A 27,575-nucleotide genomic window follows, 5' to 3' on the forward strand; every position below is an offset into this window, starting at 1 on the left:
AGATCTTCCAAAATCCACACAGACTAGTATAAGAATCAAGTCCTTAATGCTTTATTTGAATACTAAAACGCTTATGACCTGTGACAGTGATCTCTACCAAGACACTAACTGGCACTGATAAACCTTATATTCAATTATCATGAGTTTGAGAAACTCTCAAAATTGAGGGTGAAACAAGCTAAGCCAAAATTGGGTACACTTCTCCTATTGAATACATAATCCAAATATTCGTGCAATAACTAAGAATAAAGGTCAAAATCCATAGAAAATAATATTGTGTGCTAATGGCCTATGCTCTGAGAACCTATCAAGCACAATCTACCTAAAATAATGAGAACTAAAGAGGTAGGTAATGAGTAGTATTAGTCAGCTAATAAACAAATGCTTAATTGAATAAAAATCTCAAAATAAAGTTGCATACAAGTTAGGCAACACATAACTAAAGCTGAGCTACTCAATCTCAACTATCAAAACCAATCATGCTTTTGAGTAGGCATCCATACTCCAAAATCTATCACACCATTCAAGTTGTTATTCAAAAGAGTAAAAAATAACTACAGGATCAACCAAGCCTTCACTGATGCCCCAAGCCTTCACTGATACCATGTACTTAACTGAATCTCCCTACCAAAAATCAAGCACATATACCATGTCCACAAAAGAGAAAAAAATAAAATATTATCGAAGAATATAACCCTAATTAAGAGAAAATAATAGAATAATGAAACAAACTATAAAATCCCCATTTTGAAGGCATAGAACTATAAGGCATAACTAATAACTCCTTAAAGCTACAAAGAGTACTAATGGTATCCAAAGCTCGAGAAACTAAAAAAATTATACCTTAGACTGAATCTAGTTAAACCATTAATCCATTTATTGAAATGCATACTTACACTCAAAGAAACTTATTTTTGTTAATGAAAATACATATGTAAGTATATATAATCAAGATGAAGCATTCCACAAAAGTTACATCAGGCTAAGAAATTTCTCAATCCACCCATATAAACTAGCTTAAACTCAATTAAATCATGAATCACATAAAAAAATTATTGTGTACTAATCTTAACATCAATTTCAAGGTCAAGACTACTTCTAAAAATAAACCAAGCAAATTAGGATAACAAATTACCAATTTTCCATCTAAAGAAGCAAGTATAGAAAAAGAACAACTAAGCTAGAATTGCATATGATTTGTGAAAAGAGAGGGCGTTTTCTTGTTATAAAAGTACTCCTTATGTTAAATGAAAGAATTGCATGTGATTTGTGAAAAGAGTTGGCCACCGTATGTTAAAATCTTGAAATATGATATTTTTCTTAAGTTTTTGTGTGCTACTAGAATAAGAACTATCATACATAGTTTAAATATTTTGGGTGGCCATTTACATGATTTTTGAATAAAAGGGCTATGAATATGTTATGACATGATTTGACTTACAAGTCTAGGTATGACAATACCTATCATAAGATGCCCTTGACATGAAAGCAATAAATGTTTTAAAAGTATGAAGCATGGGTTTTAAAGAACTAAAATTGGGCTTAAAGAGAGCTAGTTGGTTTCCCGAAGAAGGCTTTAGTTTAAGTGACTCGTAGCCTAAAACTGTGTTTTGCCGGTACGAGTCTAATATGTCCCAAATTAGGAATTTAAATTGGTGGTGGCCCTATGGTGTAGTATGTATAATTTTTCCCCATTCTTGAGGCAAACACGAAATGGGGGCCCGGATTTTGAGCCATGGGAAGAATCCATATAGCCCATGGATTTCTATGTATGTAGGGTGACCCATCTAGCTTAGGAGTAATACAAAGAGTAAGTCATAGTTTTATAGAATTTTTTTCAAAGATTATCAAAGTATGCCCATACATTTTTTGTTACTTTATTACAAATTGCTTTATGAAATGCATTCAGCTATGTTATGTAAGAGATATGTTATCTTTGGATTTTTCTACGTACCAGTACTTTCGAGTATTGATCCCTATATTTCAGGTTTTGTGGTATAGTCCCATGGTCCATCACATCAGTATAACACTTGGGATGTGATAGAAATAGGTGAGCCATCCATCTTTGATAAGACATTTACTTATATTGTACTTAAAGAGAGCTAGTTGGTTACCCAAAGAAGGCTTTAGTTCAAGTAACTTGTAGCTCAAAATCGTGTTTTTTCGATATGGGTTTAATATGTCCCAAATTAGGAATTTTACATTGGCGATGGCCCTGTGGTGTAGCATGTATAATTTTCCCTATTTTTGTGTAAAACTTGAATTGGGAGCCTATCCACTGGGCTATGAGAGGAATCCATATAGCCCGTGGATTTCTTTGTATATAGGGTGACCCATCTAGCTCAGGAGTAATACAAAGAGTGAGTCATTGTTTTCTAGAAAATTTTTTAAACATTATCAAAGTATGCCCATACATTTTTATTTTCTTTATTACAAATTACTTTATGACATTCTCTCACCTATGTTATGTAAAAGATATGTTATTATTGGACTTTTCTACGTACCAGTACTTTCGAGTATTGACGCCTATATTTCAGGTTTTTTAGTAGAGTACCATGATCTATTACATCAGTATAACACTTGGGATATGATAGAAATAGGTGAGCCACCCATCTTTAAGAAGGCATTAACTTATATGTAGATTCTTTCAGTATATGGTCCAGTCAGGGGCTTTGTCCTGGCCTAGATAGTTAGTTTCATTAGAGGCTTCATTGTTAAGAGTTGTGTATTGTATTGTCATTACAATCTTGACACAATTTGTATTATAATATATCTCTATTAGTTATTATTATATCTTTCACACTTTGATTTATGTATAGATTATATTTAGGATAGCATGTTATGGGGTCTCGTTGGCCTTCAAGGTTCAGGACACCCATCATGGACAGGTCCTCAATTTGGGTAATGAAAAATATGGTATCAGAGCATGGTTCATGGCCCCAAGGAATCTATAGAGTCACATTGGATAGAGTCCTTTTTATGGGTGTGCAGTGCGCCATACTTTAAGGGGGAAGCTACTAGGCGTTTGTGTGATATTTTCCCATTCTTTCATACTCTAGATCCTGTCATTGTGTTGTCCCTATGTATTTTATCCAAATTTCTTCTTTACTCTGATATGATTAGCTATGTCTTATTGTCGAGTCGATTCAAGTGCAGAAGCTTAAAGTCTAAAGGATGTGGTCTTTTCTTATTAGTCATAAAATATTATGAAATTTCACAAGGACTTGAGAGAAGTCCATAAGTGTTTTAATGTTTATTAATTTAAGCTTATACCCCTATCTACATCAATCGTGAGTTTGAGCCTGAGGTATGAAGTGTATTCAATCCCTATCAAAAATTTTATTGCAGATGTCATACTTAAGGGTAGTGATATATGTTAGAATATTGGAACAATATTTCCACCCAAGTAGTAGTATAGGTTAAGATGTGATACCCTATTGGTAGTAAGATGACCCCAAAGTTAGTGATATGAAGTCACAAGGTTAAATGTCCGTGTGAAAGTGACTTTTACGTAAATAAGTAGTCTGAGTAGTATAACCCTTGACAAAGGGGTGGGTTGCCCTTTTATGGTGATTGGCTAATATTGTAGAATTTATTTTAGAGTGTTTGGTAGTATGTGAAGGAAGTATTTGGTTATGATTATTATTTATTCAAAATAGGGAAGGATCTCATAATGGACAGTTATGGTTGTTGTAGAAATTATTTAAAGGCAGTGAATAGAAAGAGGTAGATTAGTCAATAAGTTAAAGTGGTTGTAGAAATTATTTAAAGGCAGTGAATGGAAAGAGGTAGATTAGTCAATAAGTTATGGGCAAAGACTCATTGGCGTAAATGGAATTTTAAGGTAGTCTAAATGTATGTGTGGGTAAGTAAGTATGATGTGAGAAAGTAGAATATATTGACAAAATCTTTGATTTAGTATGTTATGGGTTGTTCAATTACATGTTCTAAAGTATGGGTTAAATGTTTTACTATTATTCATGGACTTGATGTAGATTATGAAATGAAGAGAAGGTGTTTTCTTGTTACAAAAGTACTATTTCTGTTAAATGAAACAATTGCATGTGATTAGTGAAAAGAGATAGCCACCGTATGTTGAAATCTTGAAAAATGATGTTTTGCATAGGTTTCTTTGTGCTACTGGAAGAAGAACTATCATACATTGTTTAAATCTTTTGGGCGGACATTTACAAGATTTTTGAATAAAAGGGCTATAAATACATTATGACATGATTTGACTTGCAAGTCTAGGTATGATGATACCTATCATGAAATGCCCTTGATAAGAAATAGATAAATGTTTTAAAAGTATGAAGAATGGGTTTTAAAGAACTAAAATTGGGCTTAAAGAGAGCTACATAGTTACCTAAAGAAGGCTTGAGTTCAAGTGAGTCGTACCCCGAAACCGTGTTTTGCCGATACGGGTCTAATATGTCCCAAATTAGGGATTTTATGCTGTCGATGGCACTATGGCATAGCATGTATGTTTTTCCCCATTCTTGTGGAAAACTCGAATTGGGGGCCTAGCCACTAGGCTATGGGCGAACTCCATATAGCCCATGGATTTCTATGCATGTAGGGTGACCCATCTAGCACAAGAGTAATACAAAGAATGAATCATAGTTTTCAATAAATTATTTTAAATATTATCAAACTATACCCATACGTTTTCAATTATTTTATTATAAATTGCTTTATAAAATGCTCTCACCTATGTTATGTTAAAGGTATGTTATTTTTGGGTTGTTCTACATACTAGTAATATCGAGTATTGAACCCCTATATTTAAAGTTCTGTGTTATAGTCCCATGGTCCATCACATAAGTATAACAATTGGTGTATGACAGAAATGGGTGAGCCATCCATCTTTTGGAAGACATTAACTTATATGTTGAACCTTTCAACAAATGGTCCAGCAAGGGCTTTGTCCCAGCCTAGATAGTTAGTCTTCATTAGAGGCTTTGTAGATGAGAGTTGAGTAATGCATTGTTATAAATTTCTTGACATAGTTCATGCTACCATTAGAGGCTTGATTCTATCTTCCGCACTTTGATTTATATATGGATTATGTTCATGATAGCATGTTATAGGGTCTATCGGGCTTTCGGGGTTCGGGATGCCCGTGATGGCCAGGGCCTCGATTCAAATCGTAACACTGAAGAACCATTTGTTAAACTATAGTGAACAAACACTTATATCTATAAATCATCAACAAAAACATGTATAAACACAAAATAAGTCAAGAGTAAAACAATACCCAACATCATGCTTCAAAACCCACAACATTTGATTCCAAAACCATCATTTACAAGTCAAAATCATTGTTTAAACGACATGATATTTTTGAACTAACAACGAAGGAAGAGATACATTCCTTAAACAAGATTATTCATCAAAAAAAACTTGAATCCTCTTGCCCTAAGATGAACACCCTTCAAACCCTAGACTCCAAATCTTCCAAAAATTATTTGAGAGTATTGGGAATGTATATCCGCGTTCTATGTGTTTTAGGAAGCCACAATACCTTATATAGTAAGGGAAATTTAGGGTTTCAGGGGGGGAGAATAACCCTAGGGCTCCTTGACTTATAAACTAGAAAAGTGGCCTTCTAGGTGGGCACAACTCACTTGAGTCAATTATACCCTAGGGTACGAGTTGTACCCTAACTCGTACCCTAGGAATCACCTAGGACTCTTATACTACCCAAGGTACGATCACAAAACCTAGATTTATATTGAAAGGGTATGACTTATTCCCTAAACCATACCCTTAACTCGTACCTCAAATAGTCAACTCAAGTCAAGACAACACTTTATACGACTAGGTTAGGTACGACTCATACCTTAACGTATGATTGACGGTAGGCTAACTCGTACCTATGATAGTGAGTAACCCCCACCACACTACCTAGGGTACAAGAGGGAGTCACCAAGATATATCCATGGGGTACGAATAGTTACCTAAGTTGTACCAAGTCCAGAGCCCTCAAACCAAGGGAATTCTCTAAGGAGACAAAGCCTAGGTTCTTCAATTCTCCCCTACTTAGACCATTCGTCCATGAATGATAGGTAAGGAATGCATAAACACAAGTTATTGCACATCAAATAACATTATAATAATGAAACAAAAGGCAAACAACAAGGGTACAACACACATCAGAATCATTATGAATCATCTATTCATCTCATTGTCCATGTGACTCCCATTATTTATCAAAGACACCTAATTAATTAAGAGTTTAAAAACTAGGACCCACTGTCTACCAAAGACATAAATCAAACTAGAAAGACTAACACATGCCTCAATCATAAAGTTCTTGGAACAGAAAACAAATATGGATACTTGGACTTCATGTTCCCTTCTTCCTCCCAAGTAGCTTTTTCGGACTTTTGGTTCCCCCATAAAACCTTCTCCAAAGAGACAACTTTTGTTCGAAACTAGCATGCTTGGTGATCAAATATTCTTACCAGGACCTCCCAATAGGGTGAAGAGTCCAAAATACCAACATCCTTAAAGGTAACAACCATCGAAGGATCACCTACGCATTTCTACAACATAGAGATATGGAAAACCAAAAGAGCAGAACTCATGCTAGAGAGAAAATATAATTTAACTTAGAACTTACCAGAGACACATCACTATGGAAGCCTACACCTAAACTACACTACTTGCACCTTCAAACCTACCCTCTACAAGGAGAAATTAACTATAACACCCCAATTTGCTGAACCAGAATGCTACACTGTGCTTATGACCCCGAAAGACCAGAAGCTAACCCATGACTGATATTCGTACCTTTATACTGCATAAAATACTGAATAATTTGGAAACATGAACTGAAAGGCCATAAGGTTGAATACTGAACATAACATGGATGAGATAACATCTCTGGGGTAGTAAATTACCAAAAAAACTGTAAATACTGAAGTCTGCAACTAGTCTGAAAGCCTCTACTATCTGAATAATCTGAATAAGAAGTTGATGGGACATGTCCCCAACTAACTCTAACTAATAACTAATCAGTGAAATAGTGGAGAAATAATCATGACCTCGAAGGATAAGGACTCACTTATATTCTGACTGCTGAGAGTGGAATCTACTGCTGATCTGGAACTCGTGTCTCTGAACCAATGGTGTAATATAAAAAGAAAGCACCATAGCAAAAATGCATTAGTACAACAGCATACACTGAGTATACATGTGAGGTAGGCTAATGCAAGGGTTAACATGCATAAATAATGCTAGCTAACTGTCTAACATGAATGCAAGAATGCCTACATAAATACGTAACTATAATTGACAATATGATATTGTAATTACTGAATCTTAATACTGATGACATGAAATACTAATAATTGATAGCATAAATAGTTGTATCTAAATGTAACTGATAATATGGGTGATTGTATCTGACAGTCCTAAATCTGATGGAACTATATGAGTTCCTTACTGTATCTAAGTCGATTATATCTAATAGTCTTGAATCTGTAGAACTATCTGAGTTCTTTTAGTGAGACTAGTACTGAAACTGTAGGAGGTATTATTTAACCGGCATACCCCTGATTCCTCATATGGCTAAGTTGGGGTTCCAATTTGTAACCCTAATTTGAAGGGTGTCAATACCGCGCCACTGGTAAGGAAAAGCTGTGGGCGACCCTTATCAGATAGTGTCCCTAAAAGAGAACAGTGGGGCCCTTATCTGACAGTGCTTATCCACCTCATCAATCCTCATCAGACAGTGTTGATGTCTCGAACTATGTTGGCTACATAGTTCAGGAACAAAAGGATGACTTCTAAGGATGACACCCTTATCTGATAGTGTGTGTCCCCATCTTTGGGTTTACTCCGTCCTAATTCTTACTCCCATATGAATGGACATTGAATATGATTTACTGAACTAAACATGAGATGAGTTACTAAGATTCGCTGACTGATGGAATACGACTAATATCTGACTACTGACTAAGTGATAGGATAATGGAGATTTTTCCTGAGTCATAAAACTATCTAAAGTCTAAGGAATCATAGCTTGATTGAGAGTATCGTGAAAACATGACATGGATCTAGGTACAGAACTAATATTTCGGGTACAAGTACCCCCAAGACTTGATGCAAGAAAAATGTCAAAGCATGACTTACTTGAATACATAATAATGATCATAATACATTTACTGAAGCATTTAATCAAACATGTCATAGGCATAAGCTTATACGTACATGGGGATTTCATGATATCATGATAATTGAACACTTTCCCTTTATCTAGGCATTCAACCAAACACATAGTAGGTATAGAATCTATAAACAGCATCAGACAACAATTAACTGTCATGATTCAATTCCAATTTAATCATTCAAGGGTTTAGTCCTAGGGTTTCATGAATCTATACCAATACAAATCAACCTATATGGAATTTAATACTTATTCACGAAATAAAGTTCAATTACTTATTATGAACATGAACAAATACAGCTCGATCATGAAATTTATAAGAAAATCCATAACTTGAATTTAGAAAAGGGATTCTTGGTCTTCATGGACGAAAGGAGTCCATGAATGAGCACTATACATACCTTAGTTCGTTATTTCATGATGATTGATGGTGAAAACTTCTTGAATTTAAATCCCCAATAGAAACCCTAGCTTGTTCTTGAGAGAAACTTGAAAGAAATTAGTATATTTTGGGTGAAGAATAGCTAAATCACGTGTTATTGGGTTTAAATAAGGTTAGGAAATTGACACTTTTAACCCTGGACGCATCCTTTAATTTTAGTCAAACTTTCCCGAACTGGCCCTTGGAGCAACTCGGCATTATCGTACCGTGTCACTAGAAATTGACAATTCCAAAATTGAGGGATGGCGCGACATGGAGCCATCGCTTTACCCCGTCCTTCGTGACCAGAAACTTTGGTGCGATGCGAGGAAAATCGCGTTGAGACACTAGAAAAAGGACAATTCTAAATTTTGGTGCTGGCGCACCGTGCCATAATCACAGAGACCTACTGGAAATTTCCAAATGCCATTTCCTCTTGTGGCGGGCGCACCACTGACTAATATGACGTTATTTTACAATGTGAACTTGAAATAGTTATAACTTCTTGCCCAGTTATCGAATTTAAGCAAATCATTTATCGGTGGAAAGGTTATTGAATTTTCCACATGAAAAAAAGTGGAAATCTTGAAAATTCCTCATGGAATAATTATCATTAACTTTAGAAGCTAATACTAGGCATTCTTGGGATGAAATTTACTAAAAAACTTTGGATTATTACAATATCTCCCACTTGAGAACATTCATCCTCGAATAAGACTGACTGAGAGGGGAAATAATAAGCTGAAAATGAATTGAAAATGAATAACTAGAATATGATCTCATGACTAAAAAGAAGAACATGCATATCTGATGCATGTGTAATTGATTCAGGAATACTTGACTGAATGTTCCAAGGAACTATGTTTCTCACAATGATTATGCATTTCTGATGCATAATTATATAACTGGGCTGATACATGAATGCATGACTAAATATGCAATGGTACTTGATACCAAGTTTATACTGGGAACATGAACATGAAATTGAATACCATGTTCGTGATGAACACTGATCATGAAACTGAGTAAACTTAAGGAAAATTGTTACCTTGGGCTTGATCTGAGTTGGCGAAGAAAAAGTGAGGATACTTGGTATGCATGTCTGCTTCTGCTTCCCAAGTAGCTCCCTCGATGGACTAATTTTTTCAAACAACTTTAACTGAAGGGACTTCTTTGTTCCTCAATCTACGAGTTTGATAGTCTAATATTTCTACTGGAATCTCTTCATAAGAGAGATTGTTTATAATATCAATTCTCTAAATAGGAACTACGATTGGTGGGTCACCTATACAATTCTTGATCAAAGAGACATAGAAGACTGGATAAACCCAGGCTAAATCTGAAGGCAATTCAATATCATAATCTACCTTGCCAAAATGAATGAGAATCTTGAATAGACTGACATTTTGGGGACTGAGCTTTCCCTTGTCGAATCTCTTCACTCCTTTCATAAGAGAGATCTTTAGATAGATATGATCACCAACTTTAAACTCGAGATTTTTTCTACGAACATCTACATAAGACTTCTGTCGGCTTTAGGCAGCCCGTAGTCTTTCTCTAATTAATTGGACTTTTTTCTAAGGCGCCAAATAGTAAGTTAGGACCTATGACTGAGGCCTCACTAACTTCGAACCAACCAATTGGAGATCAATATCTCTTACTATAGAGAGCTTCGAATTGAGCCATCTGAATACTGGAATGATAGCTGTTGTTGTATGCAAACTCAATCAAAGACAAGTGGTCATCCCAACATCCCTTGAAATCAATTGAACATGCCCTTAACATATCTTCTAAAGTTTGAACAGTTCTTTCTACTTGACTATCTGTCTGAGAATGGAAGGTTGTACTACGATAAGCTTGGGTACCGAGACCTTTTTAGAATGCTTTCCAGAAATGAGAGGTGAACTAGGTACCTCTGTTTGAGATAATGGACAATAGAACACCGTACAATCTGAAAAAATCTGTGATGTAGAGTTTGGAATTATCCTTGGTTGGATAAAAGGTATGAACTGGAAGTAAATGAGCTGATTTGGTCTTTCAATCTACAATAACCCAGACTGAATCATGCTGCTAATGAGTTTAAGGCAAATCCATCACGAAGTCCATGTTCACAACTTCCCACTTCTAAGAAATAATATTGAACTCCTGCATGAACCCACTAGGCTTCTGATGCTCTATCTTAACTTGTTGACATGTAGAGCACTTAGCTATAAATTCTGCAATGTCTCTCTTCATCCCACTCCACCAATAGATTTCCCACAAGTTGTGGTACATCTTTGTTGCCCCTGGTTGAATAGAGTAGCACGCACCATACGCTTCTACAATAATTCACTGCCTTAAGTCATCTATACCTGGAATACAGAGATGACCCTGACAATGCAAAACACTATCTTCCCCTTAGGAGAAAACCTCTACTTTCTGATCCTGAACCGACTCTTTCAACTTGAAAAGGCTGGGATATTTATCTTGCTTTTCTTTTAACTCTGAAACTAGAGATAATTATAGTTAATCTAAACACATACACTACCATCTAAAGAATCGACTAAGCAAATGCCTAGTTTGGCAAGCTGATAGACTTCTTGAGCTAACTTCTTCTTACAATCGGCCATTACGTTGGCCTTGCCAGATGATAAAGGACACTCATTTCATAGTCTTTCAAGAGCTCTAACCACCTTCTCTAACAAATATTGAGATTATTTTGAGAAAATACATACTGAAGACTCTTATGAACTGTGAAGACATCTACGTGATCTCCGTAGAGATAATGCTTCCAAATCTTCAAGGCGAAGACTGCGGCTGCTAATTCAAGATCATGAGTAGGATAATCCCTCTCATGGGGTTTAAGCTGTCTGGAGGTGTAGGCTATGACCTTACTATGCTACATGAGGAAACAGGCCAAACCTACTCTAGATGCATTACAATACACCACGAACCCATCTGAACCATCTAGAAGAGCTAAGAATGGGGTTGAGGTAAGTCGAGTATTCAACTCCTGAAAACTCTTCTCTCAAGGGTCTGACCACTGAAACTTGACTTTTTTCTGAGTCAATCTGGACATAAGGGATGCAAAAGATGAAAATCCTTCAACAAACCATCTGTAATAGCAAGCCAAACCCAAGAAACTCCTGATATCTAGTGGAGAGACAGGTCTTGATAATTTTCTTACTGCTTCAGTATCTTAAGGATCAACTCTAATGCCATCACCAAAAAAGATGTGACCATGGAATGCTACTGAACTTAGCCATAATTCACACTTACTAAATTTGGTGAATAGCAGATGATCTCTGAGAGTCTGAAGTACTGTTCTAAGATGATCTGCATGATCGTGCTCAGTGTGGGAATAGACTAGAATATCATCTATGAAAACTATGACAAACATATCCAAGTATTGCTTGAACACGTGGTTCATCAAGTCCATGAAAGCTGATGCCGAATTGGTAAAACCAAATGACATGACTAATAATTCAAAGTGACCATACCGAGTAAGAAAATCTACTTTCAAAATGTCACTTTCTCTAACTCTAAGCTAATGATAGACAGATCTGAGGTCTATCTTAGGGAAATAGATGGCACCCTAAAGTTTGTCAAATAAGTCATCGATTCAGGGAAGAGGATACTTGTTCTTGACTTAGACCTTATTGAATTGATGGTAATCAATGCACATTCTAAGAGAACCGTCTTTCTTGTGCATAAATAAGACTAGTGCAAAATGTTGGGTCTAATGAATCCCTTATCTAATAATCCTGCAACTATTATTTCAATTCTCTGAGTTCTGCTGGTTCCGTTCTATATGGCGGAATAGAGATAGGATGAGTATCTAAAAGAAAATCAATTCCAAAGTCTATTTCCCTTTCGAGAGAAATTTTTATAAGATCTTCGGAAAAGAAATTTGAATATTTATTTACTACTAGGACTAATTCAAGGTTGGGAGCTTCGGAACTAGTTTCTTTAACTCAAACAAAATGATAGACACATCCTTTAGATATCATTTTCCTTACCCAAATATAGGAAACAAGCTGACCCCTAAAAGCAGATACACTACCCTTCCACTCAAGGATGAGTTTATTTGGAAATTGAAATAGGACTATTTTGTTTCTGTAGACGACTATGGCATACCAGGAATGAAGCCAATCCATACCGAGAATGATATCAAAATCAGTCATCTCTAATTCAACTAAGTCTGCTGAAGTAACTTTCTAAAATATCATAATCGGGAAGTTCCTGTATACCCACCAGGCTATGATGGTTTTGACGACTGGGGTAGAGACTGAGAAGGGCTCTACCAAAATTTCAAGAATGATTCCAAAATCAACTGCTATATAGAGAGTAACAAAAGACAAAGAAGCTCCTGGATCTAGCTAAGCGTAAACATGCACATAAAAGATCTATAATGTACTAGTACCTAAGGAGAATTTTCCTAATCATGTCGGGTTTGAGGAGCATATAATCTATTTGGGCTTTGCCTGCTAGTAGCACTCGTGGTGGCACCTTGCTAATTTAGGCGACCGGACTGAGCTGAGGAGCGAAGATGACTCTAATAACCTGGCTGAGGGCAGTATCAAACTCTGTGGCCTGGCTTGCCATAATTGAAATAGACATCGCTGCCAGCTCTGCAAGCACCCTTGTGGTTCTTACCATAACTCTGACAAAGGGGATTAGTTCGGGCATTGCTGACACTGCCCTGAGACTTAGAGCCTGAGACTCTATCTCTGAACTTAGGATTTGGAGGACTGGCTTAAGAAGCAGCTGGAACTAATAATTTAGGACAAAACTAATAACGGTTTCCTCCTTTTGATTTAGGCTGACTAAAATTGAAGTTACCCATCTTAGCTTTCTTATTCTGCTTTTCCTTCTACTTAATCTTCTGCTCCTCTATCTGCTGAGCATGGGTCATAAGTCTTGGAAAAGTCATGTCACTATTTATCATGGCTGAACTGCACTCATCAACCATGCTATTATTTACCCCTTAAGCGATCTTACTTTTCTTGGCTCTACCGTCTGCAACTACATGAGGGGTATATCTGGCTAATTGAGTAAACTTTAGAGAATACTCTTTCACCATCATATTTCCCTACCTAAGGTTGATGAATTCTAGCACCTTAGCCTCTCTAAGCTCTTGGGGAAATAATCTATCTAAGAATGCAGTGACAAACTTCTCCCACTCTATAGGACCTACATTATCTGACCTTTTTGACTTCTACTGTTTGAACAAAGTATGAGCCACATCTTGTAACTAATAACAACTAAATTAGCACTCTCAGCAGTAGTTACCCCTATGATGTCTGTCACTTTCTAAACTTGATCAATGAATTCCTGATGCTCTTCATCTACTTTAGACCCGTGGAAGGATGAGGATTCATTAGGGTGAAGTCCCGAATCCTAGCTGCAGCTTAGTTGGCCAATGGATTGGATGGAACAATAGCTGGTCGCTTATTATAGGCATCTACGGACTGAGCAAGAGTGGTAAATGCGGTGTTGAACTCCTCATGAGAAACATGATCGCCCAAAGGTTCTTCGGGCTAAGGGCCTGACTGATTTCTTCTCTTAGGAGGCATATTATGAAATAAAGAGAAGAAGTGGATTAGAATAAGAGATTGACTTGTGATTATGCTCACTGGCATGACATAAATACTAAAAGAATGAAAACTACTCCTAAACATCTCATAGCCTCTTGCACATAAACATGGCGTGCAACATACCCATGCACAAGACTCTACTAGATGTGGCTTTAAGATTTCTTAGGACTCTATTGAACCTAGATCTGATACCAATTTTGTAATATCCTAATTTTGTTGAACAAGAATGCTACACGGTGCTCATGACCCCTAAGGACCACAGCCTAACCCATGAATAATATCTGTACCTGTATACTGCATAAAATACTAAATAATGTGGAAACATGCACTGAAAGTCCATAAGGTTCAATACTAAACATAATCTAGATGAGATAACATCTATGAGGTAGTACAATACCCAAAACAAAACTTTTAACACTGATGTCTGAAACATAATAGTTTGTATCTAGTCTGAAAGCCTCTACTATCTAAATAATCTGAATAAGGAATTGATGGGATATGTCCCCAACTAACTCCAACTAATAACTAATTAATGAAATAGTAGAGAAATAATTATGTCCTCAAAGGATGAGGACTCACTTATATTCTGACTGCTGAGACTGGAATCTACAGCTGATCTAGAACTCATGTCTCTGAACCTATGGTGTAATATAAAAAGAAATCACCATAGCATAAATGCTTTAGTACAATGGAATGCATTGAGTATACATGTGATTTAGACTAATGCAAGGGTCAACATGCATGAATAATGCTAGCTGACTGTCTAACATGAATACGAGAATGCATACATAAATATCTAACTATAACTGACACTATGATGTCATGATTACTGAATCTGGATACTGATGACATGATATACTAATAATTAATATAACTGATAGTATAAATAGCTATATCGGAATGTAACTAATAACATGGGTGACTGTATCTAACAGTCGTTAATCTGATGGAACTATATGAGTTCCTTACTGAATCTGAAGAACTATTTGAGTTCTTTTACTGATATTGATACTAAAACTGTGGGAGGTATTATTTAACTAACATGCCCTTGATGTGCCAATATGGCTAGGTTGGGGTCCAATTTGTAACCCGAATTAGAAAGGTGTCAATATTGAGCCACTTGTAAGGATATGCTATGGGCGACCCTTATCTGATAGTGTCCCCAAAAGAGAATAGTGGTGCCCTTATATGATAGTGCTTATCCACCTCATCAACCCTTATCGGATAGTGTTGATGCCTATTCTTATGCTGGCTACATAGTTCTGGAATGGCAGGATGACTTCTAAGGATTACACCTTCATCTGATAGTATGTGTCCCCATCCTTGGGTTTACTCGGTGCTTATTCCTACTCTCATCTGAATGGATATTGAACATAATATACTGAACTTAACCTAATCTGAGTTACTAAGTTCCATTGACTGATAAAATACTACTAATATCTAACAACTAACTGAGTCATGAGATCATAGAGATTTTTCCTGAGTCATAAGACTATCTAAAGTCTAAGGATTCATAGCTTGACTAAGAGCATCATGAAAACATGACATGGATCTAGGTACACAGATAATATTTTGGGTATAAATACCCCCAGGACTTGATAGAAGGAAACTGACAAAGCATGACTTACTTAAATACGTAATAATCATCATAATATATTTACTGAAGCATTTCATCAAACATGTGATGGGTATAATCTTGTACTTACAGAGGGATTTCATTATATCATGCTAATTAGACACTTTCCCTTCACCTAGGCATTCAACCAAAACATAGTAGGCATAGAATGTGTAAACAACATCATACAACTCTGAACTATCATTATTCAATTGCAATTTAATCATTCAAGGGTTTAGTCCTTAGGTTTCCTTAACATATACCGATACAAATCAACCCATAAGGAATTTAACACTCATTCATGGAATACAACTCAATTTATCATTATAAACATAAACAAAAGCATCTCAATCATGAACTTCATAAGAAAATCCATAACTTGAATTTAGAAAAGGGATTTTTGGGCTTCATGGACGAAAGAAGTCCATGAATGAACACTATGCATACCTTAGTTCGTGATTTCGTGAAGATTGATGGTGAAACCTTCTTGAATTGCATCCTCAATAGAAACCCTATCTTGTTCTTGAGAGAAACTTGAGAGAAAATAGTATATTTTCGGTGAAGAATAGCTAAATCATATGTTATTGGGTTTAAATAGGGGTAGGAAATTTGCCCTTTTTAACCTGGACGCATCATTTAAATTCAGCAAAATTTCCCCTAACTGGGACCTTTACGATATGGCGTTATCGCACCATGTCACTGAAAATTGACAATTCAAAAATTGAGGGATGGCGCAACATGGAGCCATCGTATTTCTCCTTAATTTGTGACCTAGAACTTTGATGCGACGCGGGGAAAATAGAGCTGAGACACTAGAAAAAGGACAATTCTGAATTTTAGTGCTAGCGTGATGTGACATAATCGTAGACACCTACTGGAAATTGATAAATGCCATTTCCTCTTGGGGTATGGAGCGCCACTGACTAATGTGGCACTATTTTATGATGTGAACTTCAAATAGTCATAACTTCTAACCCGATTATCGAATTTAAGCGAATCATGTATCGATAGAAAGCTTATTTTATTTTCCACATGATAAAAAGTGAAATTCTTGAAAATTCATCATGGATTAATTATCATTCACTTTAGAAGATAATACTAGGCATTCTTGGGATAAATTTACTAGGAATCTTTGAGGTATTACATTAACCTAATCCATCGGGTCCTACCTCTTACATCCACACAGGACACTGCTTTGCTTTTACGACTTTATCCAAGAATCATGCCTTACCGAGCTTCTTAAGTACCCAAGACACTATTGGTATATCTATATATTACAACATTCAAGCCTACTCATTCTATATCTGCAGTACGATTCATCCTTCCAAGGTTTTAGTAACCTATTAAAGTTCCTTGAAGATTTCTTACCACATATTCATTTCCTAACTATTCTCATAAAAACAACCTGATTTTACATCCCAAAACCTTGTTTCAGTAGTCGCCCTAAAATATCCCCCACTTAGGGACTTCTACATTTCCCCATTTCAAAATATCACCATGCTCCATAAGTCACTACCACCCCATCAAAAGAAGGGTCACTAAGGACCTAAAGCACAGGAACCACTAATAGGGAAATACTTTTGGAAACTTATTAGTCACGATAATGGATTCTAGGGAAGGAGTTTCTAAGTTAGAATCTTCAACAAAGACCAAATGATACAAACACCCATTTCAGATCAACTTTTGGGCTTTAAGAAATGAAATAAACCTCCCTTTAGGCACTAATGAACCCTCTTCTAATACAATGACTGGCTCATTAGAGGGAATTTGAACATGACTGATCTTGGGTGTATTTATACACATAAGCAACACAACTTACCCATATTTTAGCTATGTTTTGAGAATAATGTGCTTAGTTTCTTATGTTTTTATTCTACTGTCTATTAAGTGAGCTAACCTATATGATTAGCATGATTTCAGGTATACATGAGGTGGATGGAGATATAAAGGGACCATAGATTGTGGATGGCAGTGAGCAAAAGAAAAAGTAGTATGTTGGATGTAATGTGGTGCCTAAAAAGTATGTTCAATCCTATTTAGTTATTTAAAGTAGTCTAGGGACTTTGTAGTCAATTTGAGAGAAAGTTACTTAAAATACCCCTGGTTGATAATTGACAATATTATTTTGTATTATTTTGAACTGAGATTGGTGACTTAGCACTAAGAGAGAAAAATGTAACTCCATCTTCATCACCAAGATTGTGTTTACCTTTTGGTATGATGAAAATTTCAATTGTGATTTCCATTTTACACTTGAGTAGCTAAGTTTATTAATTAGGGTTATGGAAGCCTTGTATCATACAATCTATTACTATGGGTTTTGAATTCATTATGCAGTGATTTACTTATATCAAACTCTCCTCATTGATCTTGAATTCTCATGGTTGCAAGCAGCAAGAATTTGTCATTAAAACTCAACTTATTCGATAAAAAGGTTTATTTTGGGAAAGAGAGTAGTGATAAGAGAAAGGGTTTCCAACCTCTATTTTACATGTTAATGCCTTAATAGGATTAACAACTTGCAGAATTTGTATAATTGTATAAATAATTTTAATTTGTGAGAACTTAAGTGAATTAGTCCTTAATGGTTGAGAAATGTTTGGATTAAGCTATTGAATACGTTTCTCTATAGGTATGATGCATGTATGAAATCTTAAAACTCATAGTTAGCAAGTATTGAAAATGACAAGTTAGACATAACCCTAGCTTGAGATTTCTCTGAATTCAAATACTACTACAAATATCTCATCTTGTTAATCCAAAAGTATAAATTTGTGAACTGAAACAAACCCTCTTTTTATTTTTCTGAAATAAATGATTAAAAGTCAACTAATTTACAGACAACTTAATTAATACCATATTTCCCATGGGATTTAAATCCAACCTAGTTTGGTTATATATTTGACAACGACCGCTTATACTCTTACAAGAGAGTTGTAATTTGGGCATACAAAATTTTGGAGTAGTTATCGAGGAATATGGTTGTCAATTTAGTATATACGTGTTAATTGACTCTTTGTCAAGTTTCCTAATTTTACTTTTATTTGTTGTTTTAGATTATTTCAGGCATCTTGTTGTATGTGCCACAAACCATACGGTCAGGAAAACTTTGTTACCTATCAACCCAGAACCACCATAAATCTGGTGAATGACTGATCAACAAGAGATGAAAGATTAGCCTCTTTGGCTATGGCTCAATTCAACCAATAGAATTTTGGAATACCCAAGAGTTTACCCAATACCGATGATAAAGATTTGTATGATGATGAGTTGGTTGATCTTGCAAAGAGGCGGCATATTGAGAATATTGTATTAGCAAATTGAAACTGACAAGCAAGAGGTAGATTACACCGACTGCCTACAGTGCATTTTCCCTTGGATAATAAGGATGATGGTGATTTTGATGGAGATGGATCTACAGAGGCAATAATTCCTTCACCAATAGCTCGTGAAGTAAAATTTAATATCACCAATACTATGATCTAACTACTGAACTTGAAAGGACTCTTCTGTGGATTACTTGGTGATGATCCAAATATCTATTTGGTGAATTTCATCAACATTTGAAGGTCATTTGATAATCCTTGAGTGGGGCAGAACAATATACATCTGAGATTATTCTATTGTCTCTATCTGGAGAGATAACTCTATCAATGAATAAGTTGGCACCCGACTCTATGTCAAACTGGAGAAAACTTAAAGGAGCTTTCCTAGAAAGGTTCTTTCTACCTTCCAGAATATTATAGTTAAGGTATGAGATCAGAAACTTTAGGCAACTGCCTAATGAAGCACCGCATGAAACTTGGGTGAGGTATAAAGAGAATTTGAATCAATGCCCAAACCATAAGAGGACTGATGAATAGTTGATGGAAACATCTAAAGACCTTTGAATTTCTTACAAAGACAATTTTAGATAATACGGTAGAATGAGCTTTTATGGAGCTCACTTTTATTGAGGCTACCGAGACATTAGAAAGAATGACTAAGACATGTAAATCTTAGCATACAAAAGATTTTGAGGTAGCAAGAAATACTTGGTCTATTGCAATATCATCAGAGTAGCATAGGAGAGAAGAGAAGCATGATCGGGACATGGCTCACATGAAGACACAGATATATTTACATACAAAATATCTGCTATCAGGGAAGGTAGAAAAACTTAAAATTGTGGGGTCACAAGGTAGAAGAGCTAAATCAGATTTTGAAGAGGATGCAAACTACTTGAATAATCAGGGGGTTTTTGAGGCAATAACAAATAAAATCAAGGTCGTAACTATGATGACAAGGCTATTTATAAAGATCATCACCAAAGTGACAAGAAGAATAAAAATGATTGGAGCAGATTATATGTACTTCATGGGAACCATTATAACGCTGCTACTAGTTCTGGTAAGATGTCAATGGAGGATATGATGGCCAAGTTGTTAAAAGAGGTAGAGTTGATTGATGTTGGGGTGAGAGAGATGAACAATGATCTTTTATCTATGAGTAAATTAGTTGAATCCCATTCAACTTTCATTAAACAACTAGAGCAGTAGATGAATCAACTATCGACGATGTTCAATCAGAGAAATAATGGAACATTATTGAGTGATTCTGTGTAAAATCCAAGAAATGCTAATTCTTGCATAGATATAAACATGAGAAGTGGTAGAGTCTTACCTAGCCCTTTTATGGCAAAACTTATGGCAGATGATATGGTAGAGATACAAGAAGAATATCTAGTAGAGTCTGAATAGCCAAAAAAGGTTGATGACCCATCTACACAAAAATAGGTTGATGATTTAGTGAAAGACAAGGGGAAGGAGAAAGTGATCACTTTTATATGAATGCCAAAAATACCTCCTTCATTTCCACACAGATAGTAGAAGAAGAAAGATGACACTAAATTTAGCATATTTATGGCCATACTAAAATAATTAACTATAAATATGCCTTTTGTTGAGGCACTAGAACAAATGCCAGGTTACGCTAAGTTGATGAGGATATGGTGATAAAGAAATGGGACCGTGTGCTATGAACTCATGGATAATCTCCACTATTTTAGTGCTATTGATACAAGATCCTTAGTGCAAAAAAACAAGGATCCGGGAGCATTCACTATTCCATGTACCATCAGATCATTCAATTTTGAAAAGGCCCTTTATGATCTTGGGGCAAGTATAAATCTTATGTCATTGGCAATTTTAAAGAAGCTTGGCTTGGGAGATCTTACACCCATTAATATGTGGCTTTTAATGGCAGATAAATTTGTCAAAAGGCCGGTTGGGGTTCTTTATGATGTTCTTGTTAAGGTTGATGACTTTATTCCCAACAGATATTATAATCCTAGATTGTGAGGTAGATTTTGAGATACCCATAATAATGGGTAGACTGTGCTTAGTAACTGGGATTGTATTAGTTGACTTGTAAACTAATGAGCGAAAATTCTGGCTTAATGATAAAGAGGTCAGTTTTAATGTTTGTCAATCGATGAAGCAACATAAATAGATAAGTGTATTTTCAATCATGAATGTGCTCTATATGGATAAGCAAGTAGCATTAGTTGAAGAGAGATTCGCTATTGAGACATTGGTTGAAGTATTGATGAATTTTGATAACAATAGGATAGAATAATATGATAAAATAGTGTGTGCACTGACAGGAATGGTGTCCTATTCTTATGCTCACAAGAAGCTTGAATTGGACCTTAAAAATCGTTTAACACTACCGGCTAAACCTTCTATTCAAGAGCCACCGATGTTTGAACTGAAGGAGTTGCTGGGCCATTTGTGGTATATGATTATGGATAGTGGAAACACTTTAGTAGTTATTATTGCAATAGACTTAGGGGAGCAGCAGGTTGAAGCCCTTATCTCTGTACTTAGAAAATTCAAGATGGCTATAGAATGGATGATTGCAGATATTATTGGTATTTCTCTGGTCATTTGTACCAACTAAATCAATCTTGAAGAAGAGTGCCTATGGAACATTTAGCATCAACATAGATTAAACCTACCAATTCAAGAAGTAGTTAAAAAGGAGATTATTAAATAGCTTGATGCATGGGTAGTGTACCCTACTCCGATAGCAAGTGGGTGAATCTCGTGCAATGTATGCCCAAGAAAGGGGGCATGAGTGTGGCTGCTAATGAGAAGAATGAGTTGATTCCTATTAGGCCGATGACTGGGTGGTAAGTCTGCATGGACTATTGGTAGTTGAACTCATGGAAATTGAAGGATCACTTCCCAATGCCCTTCATAAATCAAATTCTTGATTTCTTAAAAGAAAGGGGTTACTATTTCATTTTTTGATAGGTAATCGAGATACAACTAGATCTCTATTGCCTTGGAAAATCAGGACAAATAATATTTGCGTGCTCGTATAGAACATTTGCATTCAAGCAAATGCCATTCGATTTATGTAATGCACCGGCCATATTTCAAAGGTGCATGATGTCGATTTTCTTAGACATGGTGGAAGACACCTTAGAGGTGTTCATGGACGATTTCTCTCTAGTTTCTGATTTGTTTGAATTATGCTTCGTAAACTTGAGTAGAGCGCTATAGAGATTGTCAGGAGTTCAATCTCGTGCTAAATTGTGAGAAATACCTCTTCATGTTGAAAGAGGGAATTGTACTTGGACATCAGATTTCAGTAAAGGGGATTGAGGTTGACTAGGCCAAGGTAGAAGTTATAGAGAAACTGCCCCCTCCTATCACAGTGAAGGGAGTCCATAGTTTTCTTGGTCATGCTAGATTATTCCTTCAATTCATTAAAGATTTCTCCAACATTGCAAATCAACTTTGCAAACTGTTGGAGACAACATGAAGTTATTTGAATGCCATAAGGAAAAGCTTGTTGCTTCCCCGATTATTGTTGCTCCAGAGTGGTCTAGGACATTCAAAATAATGTGCGATGCAACTGGAGTAGCACTTGGGGATGTACTTGGTTAGAGGAAGGAGAAATTATTTCACCCCATTTATTATGCGAACAAGGCATTTAATGGGGTGTATAAAAATTATCATATCATTGAGCAGGAGCTTCTTGCTATTGCTTACGCATTTGAGAAGTTCCATGCATATTTGTTGGGAACCAATGTGGTGGTTCATACAGACAATGCTATCTTGAGATACTTAATGAGGAAGAATAATTCTAAACCAAGGTTGATTACGTGGGTGCTACTTCTACAAGAATTTGACTTTGAGCTCAAAGATAGAAAAGGATGTGAAAATCTAGTTGTAGACCACCTATCCAAGCGAGAGATAGATCAGTCCACAATATAAAAGCTTGACATTGATGATGATTTCCCTAATGAACAAACCCTTGTGGTTTCACTTGACAAGGTACCTTGGTATGCAGATTTTGCCAACTCTGTGGTGAGTGATATTCTTTTAAAAAATCTTTCTTTCTATCAGAAAAAAAGTTTCTCTATGATGCCATGAGGTACTTCTGGGATGAGCCATACTTATTTTGGCACTATGATGACAATATTATCATAAGGTTCATCCTGAAAGATGATATGCTGAGTATTCTAGAAGCCTGCCATGCCTCCCTAGTTGGGGGACACCATGTAGATGATCGTATTGTGAGAAAAGTGTTGCAAAGAAGATATTATTGGACAACACTATTTAAGGATACGTACGATCTTGTAAAGAGTTGTGACCAGTGTCAAAGACAAGTTTCGATCTCAAAGTATCATGAGATGTGTATGGCAAAGATGATGTAGATTGAACTATTCGATGTTTGTGGTATTGATTTCATAGGGCTATTCGTGAGCTCCAATAGGTTGAAGTATATTCTGGTGGCTATGGACTATTTATCTTAATGGGTTGAGGCAGTTGCTTTGGCTGACAATAAAGGAAAAAGAGTGGTAGCCTTTCTGAAGAAGAACATCTTCTCCCATTTTTAGGTACCAAGAGCTGTCATAAGCGACGGGGGATCGCATTTCTACAACAAAATATTTTGGGCTACTTTGTCAAAATATGGTGTGAAGAAACATATGGTGGCTACTCCATACCACAAACAAAATAGTGGGCAAGTGGTCGTTTCGAACCAGGAGATTAAATCAATCTTGGCCAAGAAAGTTAATGTGAGCACAAGTGATTAGTCTCAAAAGCTCGATGATGCCTTATGGGCATATCAAATACCGTTCAAGACATATTTTGGGATATCGCTGTATTAGTTTGTTTATGGAAAAGCATATCACCTTTCGATTGAGCTGGAACATAAAGCTTTGTGGGAGCTTAAGTGGTTGAATCAGGATTGGAAGAAAGCAACAAAACTAAGATTGGGACAACTGTATGAAATAGTTGAATTCTATCTCGGTGCATATGAGAGAGATGACTTGTATAAGGAGAGAATAAAGAAGAACGATGATTAAAGAATTGAGAAACAGGATTTTTAGGTAGGCAATTAAATATTGCTCTTCAACTATCGAATGAAGATCTTCCCGATAAACTTAAATCTAAATGGTCTAGCCATTTTAGACACATAAGTGTACTCATCTAGAGTAGTTGGTGGAAAATAAAGATGGAAGGGTTTTTAAAGTAAACGGGCAGTGAGTCAAACAATACATCGGTACGATGGAATTAGTGAAATGTTAAGCACAATTTATCTTATTGAATTTTTAATAGTCAAATAAGCGAGTCGTGATGCGACATTAAATCAGGTGTTGCATGGGATGTAACCAATTATTTTACTTTGATTATATCATATAAAATAAAAATACAAAAATAAGAGTCAAGCCACGACCAAGATTATGGTTGTTGATGGGAGGCAACCCACCCTTCTAATCATTTTTAGTTATTTTCAATTATGTGTAGGTACATGAAGCGCTAAGGAGGTAATAGGTACCAAATTTGATTTAGAAGTGAGTCGCATGAGATATAGTGAGTTTTTGAGTATCGGGTATTTTACATGTAAGTTAGAGTGGTCCAATAGTAAGTCTCAAAACATGTTCACATTAAAATTATGGTGTCTTAAATTTGGTACGTGTACCCTGTACCTCATTGGCATAGAAAAACTACCTCATCAAGGCTATTAGGTGTGAAACGCCCAAGAAAAAGTGTGTTATAGGGTGAGCGGTGCCTAAGCCCAAGTAGGAAATAAAAAGTGTGTTGCACTACTAATTGTCTATGCCACTGCCTCATTTAGGCGATATAGTGGACAACGCCTAAGGCAATATGTGAGACTAGTTGGGCGACGTAAAAGCCCCTTTTTGTGATATCTTATGTGGCACCAAAGCAAAAGCGTAAGCCCACTACGTCACTTAGGTGATATAGTGGGTGGCACCCAAGGCAACATGGACAACAAGTTGGGTGATGCAAAAGCTACGTTAGGCAATCTCTTAGGTGGGACAGACCACACTGCCAATGAGACACACACTTATGTTTGTCCATCCATTGTACAACGGAAACCCATTAAATCCCCAACATCACATCGGGTTAACCCGACCTGGATGTCACAAATATAAATAAAACAACACCCTAAATCCCCAAATTCACTCTTATTTCCCCACAAAACTGTGCTTTCAAAATACTCTATGTCCTTCAAGAATCTTCTTTACTTAGGAATCCAAAGAACTTTCCCCTTTTTTTCTCAATCTTTCATCTTCTAGGTAAGTTTTTTTTCTTAATCCTTAGTTGTTTTAACTTTATGTTGTAGTTGTTATTTGGTTTCTTGTGGATTGTTGATTGAATTCTTGCCATGACTATGTTAAAGAAAGGTACCATTGTTATAATGAACACCATTGTTGTAGTACTTTGAGCTTGTGCATGTGATTGAATCGTTCATAACCAACATAGTAGTTGTGTAACAATTATTTTACATCATAATTTATTAAACATTATGTTGGTAAAAATTGTAGAAAAGTAATGGTGTTTTGTGTATTTTGATATGTTGAAGTTGAAAGGCATAACTTTTTTCAACAATCGTTTAATTGAAATAAAATTGGTAGAATTGGTGGTGTGAATGGCTGATTTTGTACAAAAATTGTGTGTTATTACATGTGCTAATTTGAAATGCAATTTGTTGTGGAATTTGAGGGGTTTGTGGAGTAGAATTGTGAATCAAAAAAGAAAAATACAAAACATCATGAGAGTTGCAAATGTACGAATACTATTGTGAATAATGTTGGTGCCCAAGGTCAAAGTGTATGTCGGCGAAGTCTAACTACCCTACAACACCACTTAATTGGTTCATGCAAACAAATCAAATGTGGGGTGGTGATTTCACCATCCTCCTCTTAATTGTATTTAGTTTAATTATGTGCGGCTAACATAAATGTATGATGAACTCAAGTAATATAGCTCCCAAAGGACGCACAGGAAAAGAAATAGCATCTACATCTCAGAAGGGACAAAAAAGGCACGGAAGAAGAAATCTATCTCATCCTCCCGTAGAGGACCTCGACATTCTTTTGGTATTAAATGGTCAAATAATAAGGTCAAGAGTGGTACAAGGACAACAAAGCATCGAGATACTTTCCACTGAGCTCATCCAGTGAGAGAGTTTGTCAAGGCACTACCCCTTGTATTTTGTCTAGGATCACTGAACTGAAGCTTGACTTTATTTTTTAAGACATACGTAAATGTAATTTGGATTGGGTTTGGGAATTTTACACAAAATTTTTCCAAATACCCTTGGGAATAAAGTATAAATTTGATGGAAGATCCTAAATCTGATGGCTGACTGATTGAACTCATGCCTAGGTACTCTAGATGTAGACCACTCAAGGTTGAAGGAACTGTATAGAAAGCTTCCATATAGATCCATTAGACATACTTTGTACATTTCATGGTCTCTGGCTTGGTGGTCTTATCACAAAGAAAAAGGCCACCACAACACTTTCCCATATCCTTTTCCTAATAGGGAAGCGTGTATCATGCTAAGGATAGTCAATCCTTACTTGATTTTGGGAAAGTAGTTCATCAAAGTAAATCATAATCGGTTATTTAGAGTGTTTTATTTGATGACTTACATTGCTATAACTATTGGCCCAGTTATATGTGCATCTATGCACAAAGCAAGGATGTATAAAAAGACAAAATTTAGTTCCGAAAGCTTGCTGACCACCATCTTAAAAAAGAATAGAATTAAGGATGGGCCATCAAATCACAAGTTCAAATAGAACCCAAAAAGAGTGGATGTCACAAAGGGTAAGGATCCAAACGCCAGCCAAGGAACAACTCTTAGCACAATAGAAAAACACACACTATATGAGAGCTTCTTCTAATATCTTTATGGCATGACAAAGCTTACAATGATTAGTGGAGGTCGTGTACCTACTATAGCGGAGCTACATCCAATTGACCATGATCATTCACTTAATGTGCATGTAAGAGCTATATGTGAAGTGGAGCTTACTTTTCAGAAGCTAGTGGATGATGATGCACAGATTGATGAGGACCAGCGGCTAATGGATTTGGACATGGACGCTGAGTCTAGTAAGGATGAATCCGATGATGATTCCAATACAGGTGGAATAACTTCTAATATGGAGGAGGAGTACTACTAGCCAGGTTCTTTATTTTTTTATTTGCACTGGGGACAGTGCTCAACTTTAGTATGGGGTGGCTGGTTACTTTGCTACTTGTTTTGTAGAAAAATAGTACCTTCTCCCTAGTATACTTCTTTGATAGGATTTATTAATGTGTTTATTTTTTTTCTTTTTAGATATGTGTTTGATTTAGTCATATTTAGGTGCTTTTCTTGATGATGGATGGATGACGATTGTCTTCTGAGAAAATTAGTCATTTGTTGCATGTAAATGTTCTTGTGGATCACATGGCATTATAGCATTAGTATATG

The sequence above is a fragment of the Capsicum annuum genome, chromosome 4 (genome assembly GCF_002878395.1).
Source record: "Capsicum annuum cultivar UCD-10X-F1 chromosome 4, UCD10Xv1.1, whole genome shotgun sequence".
Taxonomy (NCBI): domain Eukaryota; kingdom Viridiplantae; phylum Streptophyta; class Magnoliopsida; order Solanales; family Solanaceae; genus Capsicum; species Capsicum annuum.